This window comes from Hyperolius riggenbachi, chromosome 1 (assembly GCF_040937935.1).
Source record: "Hyperolius riggenbachi isolate aHypRig1 chromosome 1, aHypRig1.pri, whole genome shotgun sequence".
NCBI classification, from domain to species: Eukaryota; Metazoa; Chordata; class Amphibia; order Anura; family Hyperoliidae; genus Hyperolius; species Hyperolius riggenbachi.
The window spans coordinates 538,883,486-538,889,485 of NC_090646.1; positions in this window are offsets into that span (position 1 = coordinate 538,883,486).

Genomic DNA, 6,000 nt, shown 5'->3' on the forward strand with positions numbered 1-6,000 from the left:
GCTGGAGCTGCCACGCCATCGGCTGATCCTTGACGTTCCGACTCGCTGGAACTCCACCCTGGCGATGTTGGAGCGTCTGGTTGAACAGAAGCACGCTGTCAACCAGTACCTTGCCCTGGCCACTGTTTCCGCCACTCAGAGAAGGGACAAGACCAGCAACATCCCGTCCATCGTCCCCGATGATGACTGGAGGCACATGCAGCAGGTGTGCTTAGTGCTGGCTCCCTTTCTGCAGGCCACTAACATGGTGAGCAGGGACCATGCTATGGTCTGCGAGTGGGTGCCCCTGGTTTGTCTGCTGAACAGGGCCCTCGATGCTTTGCTGGAACAGGGAGCGGCAGCCTTGGACCAGCAGGAGCGGCAAGCAGCTGCACAGTCCACCTCTGAGGGGGAGGAGGAGGAGGACTTGGTGGAGGTCCCTGACCTTGCTGCTGATGAGGGGGATCAGCACAGCGCAGCTGAGTTGGTGCGGGGGTGGAGAGAGGATGAGGCGGCAGAGGAGGAGGATGAGGAGGACAGCACTGCCGTCGATGTGCCAGCACACGTGGCCCGCCTCTTCCCAATGGCAGCGCACATGCTGGCGTGCCTGCGCAAGGACCCCAGGGTGATCCAGATGAAGCAGAGGGAGGACATCTGGATCAGCATGATGTTGGACCCACGCCTCAAGGGGAAGTTGAGCCAGTTCCTGCCGCCTGCAGGAGGAGACCCAGCGCAACAAATAAGGAGCTTGCAGCAGGCCCTTGTTGAGCGCTTGGAGGAAGCCTTCCCCCAGCCTTCCACCCCCACTGTCCAGCAGCCAGCACAGAGGCAGCAGCAGGTGCCTGCATCCAGCAGCAAGCGCCCCACAGACCTGCTGTCTCTCAGCCACGAGCTCTACAGGACTGTAGAGGCTCCGGCAGCAGTGACTAGAGAGGAGGTGCATGATGCAGCAGCATCCTCCTCCGGTCACAGCCAGCGCCTGACCCGCATGGTGGCTGACTACATGAGGTCCTACAGCGGGCTTGACAGCGATGCCCCTGTTGATCCCATGGAGTATTGGGTCAAGCGCCTGGAGATCTGGAGCGAGCTGGCGCAGTACGCCCTGGAAGTGCTGTCCTGCCCCCCTTCCAGCGTGCTGTCCGAGCGCTGCTTCAGTGCAGCTGGTGACGTGGTCACCGAGAAACGCTCACGTCTGTCTCACAAGTCTGTGGACAGACTGACGTTTCTCAAGATGAACCAGGCGTGGGTGGAAGGCGAGTTCCTGGCCCCTGTTGTCGGCGAGAGGGGGACATGAACTGGCTAAGAACCATTGTTATTGTGCCTTACCACCCTTTACCACCTCCTGGCTCCTGCTCACTAAGCCAGCCTGGTTCAGTTTGACTATTACGTCGCCTGCAGCCACACATTTTACACCTACAGTGGGCTGCTGTGTACTGCCCTTCTGCTGTCTGTCTGTGTTTCCCACTGCCAGGGTACACAGAATTACACAAAAACAAAAACAAAAAACTTACTACTAATACAGGGGCATCCCTGTTTGCAAAGTTAGTGTTAATTAATATGCTTATTGGTAGGTGCAGACACTGGCAAACTACAACAACTGCGAAAAACCACCTACTCCCAAGCCAGTATATGTCGCACACTATAATTTAAAAAGATCAACAGTATAGACCACACTATAATTTGCAAAAATACAAAAATTCTTTATTGAATATATAAAAATTGGCTATTATAGAACCTTCCATAAATATGCATTGGTGAAAGTCAATCCACACGTGGGAACCGCCCCCATCACCCGTCCCAAAATCCGAGCACCGGGTGCAGTACACATCGGTATCCCAAACGACCTCTAACAATTCATGTGAGGTATATCTGGTCCACCTAAGTAGGTGTAAAACCCAGCAAAATATAGAAAAAACTCTCACAGAGGTCAAAAAAAGAGGAAACCAATATGGTCATACACCCAGAGCCGCCAGGCAAACCATAACCATACCGCATGCTACTCAAATCATTCACGCATCAGGGCCCATACAGCAAACAGTTGGATGATATCGTATACCGGCATAAGTTTACAATGAACCAATCAGAGGTACCTAATGAAAAAAGCTTTTTTTGTATAAGATATAGTGTTTGAGAAAAAAGCTTATTGATAGCATGCTATTCAAAAAACGTTCCACCACATAAGGTATTAGCACTCCAGATCCATATAGCGGTAAAGAGGAGGTCAATTTCAAAAATGTCTTGCTGTAAAAAACATGTTCCTGATAACACAGTCTATCAATAGGGCATATGCAATAGTTCCACAGCCAATGTTCGGCATCTGCAATACTTGATATCTGCACAGCAACAATTCAATATCTCCCTGTCCAGTCGCAACAGGGACCTCCACATCAGCCAATATCCAATTCAGTAAGGGTGAAGCGTATACTTATCAAATTATGCTGTATATTCCATGTCCAGAACGTTCACTGGGCCCAGGTAGCTTGCTTTAGTAAATAGTACTTCTTCCCATGCTGGCATGGCGGCCTGGCGTGCTGGTGTAGTAGTAAACAGCGCTAATGCATTTCGCCCCGCCCCCGGAGCTTCGTCAGAGCGTGACCTCCTCTTTACCGCTATATGGATCTGGAGTGCTAATACCTTATGTGGTGGAACGTTTTTTGAATAGCATGCTATCAATAAGCTTTTTTCTCAAACACTATATCTTATACAAAAAAAGCTTTTTTCATTAGGTACCTCTGATTGGTTCATTGTAAACTTATGCCGGTATACGATATCATCCAACTGTTTGCTGTATGGGCCCTGATGCGTGAATGATTTGAGTAGCATGCGGTATGGTTATGGTTTGCCTGGCGGCTCTGGGTGTATGACCATATTGGTTTCCTCTTTTTTTGACCTCTGTGAGAGTTTTTTCTATATTTTGCTGGGTTTTACACCTACTTAGGTGGACCAGATATACCTCACATGAATTGTTAGAGGTCGTTTGGGATACCGATGTGTACTGCACCCGGTGCTCGGATTTTGGGACGGGTGATGGGGGCGGTTCCCACGTGTGGATTGACTTTCACCAATGCATATTTATGGAAGGTTCTATAATAGCCAATTTTTATATATTCAATAAAGAATTTTTGTATTTTTGCAAATTATAGTGTGGTCTATACTGTTGATCTTTTTAAATTATAGTGTGCGACATATACTGGCTTGGGAGTAGGTGGTTTTTCGCAGTTACACAGAATTACATTCTGCTGCCACTCTGCCACCAGCTATTACGTCAAACAATAGCTATATATCTGTGTAATTGGTTGTACAAACAAAACTAAAAAACCATTAAAAAAAAAAAAAGGTTTAATTTTTCTGAGGTGCCCGGGTTGAAAACTGTGTTGTGTATTGGACACGATGTGGGCTGCACGACCGCTGTCTGGGACCTCCTGTTGTGTTTATTTACAGCCCTGGTATCACCGCTAGGTACCAGGGCTATTATGTCACGCTGCCTGCCTGCTGCCACACTCACACTACTCCTCCATTCCTCCTGCTGCTGCTGTCTGTCTGTGTTTCCCACTGCCAGGGTACACAGAATTACCTTCTGCTGCCACACTGCCACCAGCTATTACGTCAAACAATAGCTATATATCTGTGTAATTGGTTGTACAAACAAAACCAAAAAACCATTAAAAAAAAAAAAGGTTTAATTTTTCTGAGGTGCCCGGGTTGAAAACTGTGTTTTCCCAGTTGTGTATTGGACACGATGTGGGCTGCACGACCGCTGTCTGGGACCTCCTGTTGTGTTTATTTACAGCCCTGTTATCACCGCTAGGTACCAGGGCTATTATGTCACGCTGCCTGCCTGCTGCCATGCTCACACTACTCCTCCATTTCTCCTGCTGCTGCTGTCTGTCTGTGTTTCCCACTGCCAGGGTACACAGAATTACCTTCTGCTGCCACTCTGCCACCAGCTATTACGTCAAACAATAGCTGCTCACATTACTCCTCCATTCCTCCTGCTGCTGCTGCTGTCGGTCTGTGTTTCCCACTGCCAGGGTACACAGAATTACATTCTGCTGCCACTCTGCCACCAGCTATTACGTCAAACAATAGCTATATATCTGTGTAATTGGTTTTACAAACAAAACCAAAAAAACATTAAAAAAAAAAAAGGTTTAATTTTTCTGAGGTGCCCGGGTTGAAAACTGTGTTGTCCCAGTTGTGTATTGGACACGATGTGGGCTGCACGACCGCTGTCTGGGACCTCCTGTTGTGTTTATTTACAGCCCTGGTATCACCGCTAGGTACCAGGGCTATTATGTCACGCTGCCTGCCTGCTGCCACACTCACACTACTCCTCCATTCCTCCTGCTGCTGCTGTCTGTCTGTGTTTCCCACTGCCAGGGTACACAGAATTACCTTCTGCTGCCACACTGCCACCAGCTATTACGTCAAACAATAGCTGCTCACATTACTCCTCCATTCCTCCTGCTACTGCTGCTGTCGGTCTGTGTTTCCCACTGCCAGGGTACACAGAATTACATTCTGCTGCCACTCTGCCACCAGCTATTACGTCAAACAATAGCTATATATCTGTGTAATTGGTTGTACAAACAAAACCAAAAAACCATTAAAAAAAAAAAGGTTTAATTTTTCTGAGGTGCCCGGGTTGAAAACTGTGTTGTCCCAGTTGTGTATTGGACATGATGTGGGCTGCACGACCGCTGTCTGGGACCTCCTGCCTGCTGTGTTTATTTACAGCCCTGGTATCACCGCTAGGTACCAGGGCTATTATGTCACGCTGCCTGCCTCATTGACTGCCTGCTGCCACACACTCATCCTCCTCCTCCTGCTGCTGAATTTACCTCCTGCTGTCTGTGTGTTTCCACTGCCAGGGAGCACATACAATGGCGCTTCCAACATGCGTGCGCCACCAGCTATTTGTTACGCTCAAAAATAGCTGCATTTCTTTAAAAAAAAAATTGAAAAGAGAAATAAGTGAAGAAGAAGACGATATAGAAGAAGATGAAGAAGATGAAGAAGAAGAAGATGAAGAAGAAGAAGATGAAGAAGAAGAAGAAGAAGAAGAAGGAGATGAAGAAGAAGAAAATGAAGAAGAAGAAGAAGAAGAAGATGAAGAAGATGAAGAAGAAGAAGATGAAGAAGAAGAAGATGAAGAAGAGGAAGAAGATAAAGAAGAAGATGAAGAAGAAGATGAAGAAGAAGAAGATGAAGAAGATGAAGAAGATGAAGAAGATGAAGAAGAAGAAGATGATGAAGAAGAAGAAGAAGAAGATGATGATGAAGAAGATGAAGAAGATGATGATGAAGAAGATGAAGAAGATGAAGAAGAAGAAGATGAAGAAGAAGAAGAAGAAGAAGACAATATAGAAGAAGAAGAAGATATAGAAGAAGAAGATATAGAAGAAGAAGATATAGAAGAAGAAGAAGATAGAAGATAAAGAAGAAGAAGAAGAAGAAGAAGAAGAAGTATATACAGTACTGAACAAAATTCTGGACACAACTTCTCTTTTCACCTTTTTTTTTTTAAAGGAACATCCCCACATAATCACTTGCTGTTGTTACTTGGAAAAAAAGATGTTTCTTGCATCATTCACCCTCAAAACAAGTGTTGGAAGCTATTTAAGGCCAATTCGAATAGTCAGCTCGAATAATGAGCTCGAATACCGACTCGAATAGTGAGCTCGAAGTCCGAGGTCGAATCGAATAGTAAAAATTATTCGACTCGAATATTCGACTGACCTCGAATAATTTACTATTCGAATTCGACCAAACTCGAATTTTAAAAAGGGGTATTTGAGCATCACTACAGTCTTGTACAACTGTGTCTCCAGGAATTTCCTGTGCAATCTAAAAATGATTATTAGATGGATTCTTCTGTAGGAACTCAGTTACACCCCTCTCAAAATGTAGTTGTAAAGTCACTCAATCCCAGTTGCATAGACTGAATCCAAGACAATTTCAGTAGTACTTAGTATTGAGCTCCAGTGTCAGCTATGTACCTTGCATGGGCTCCTTTGTGTA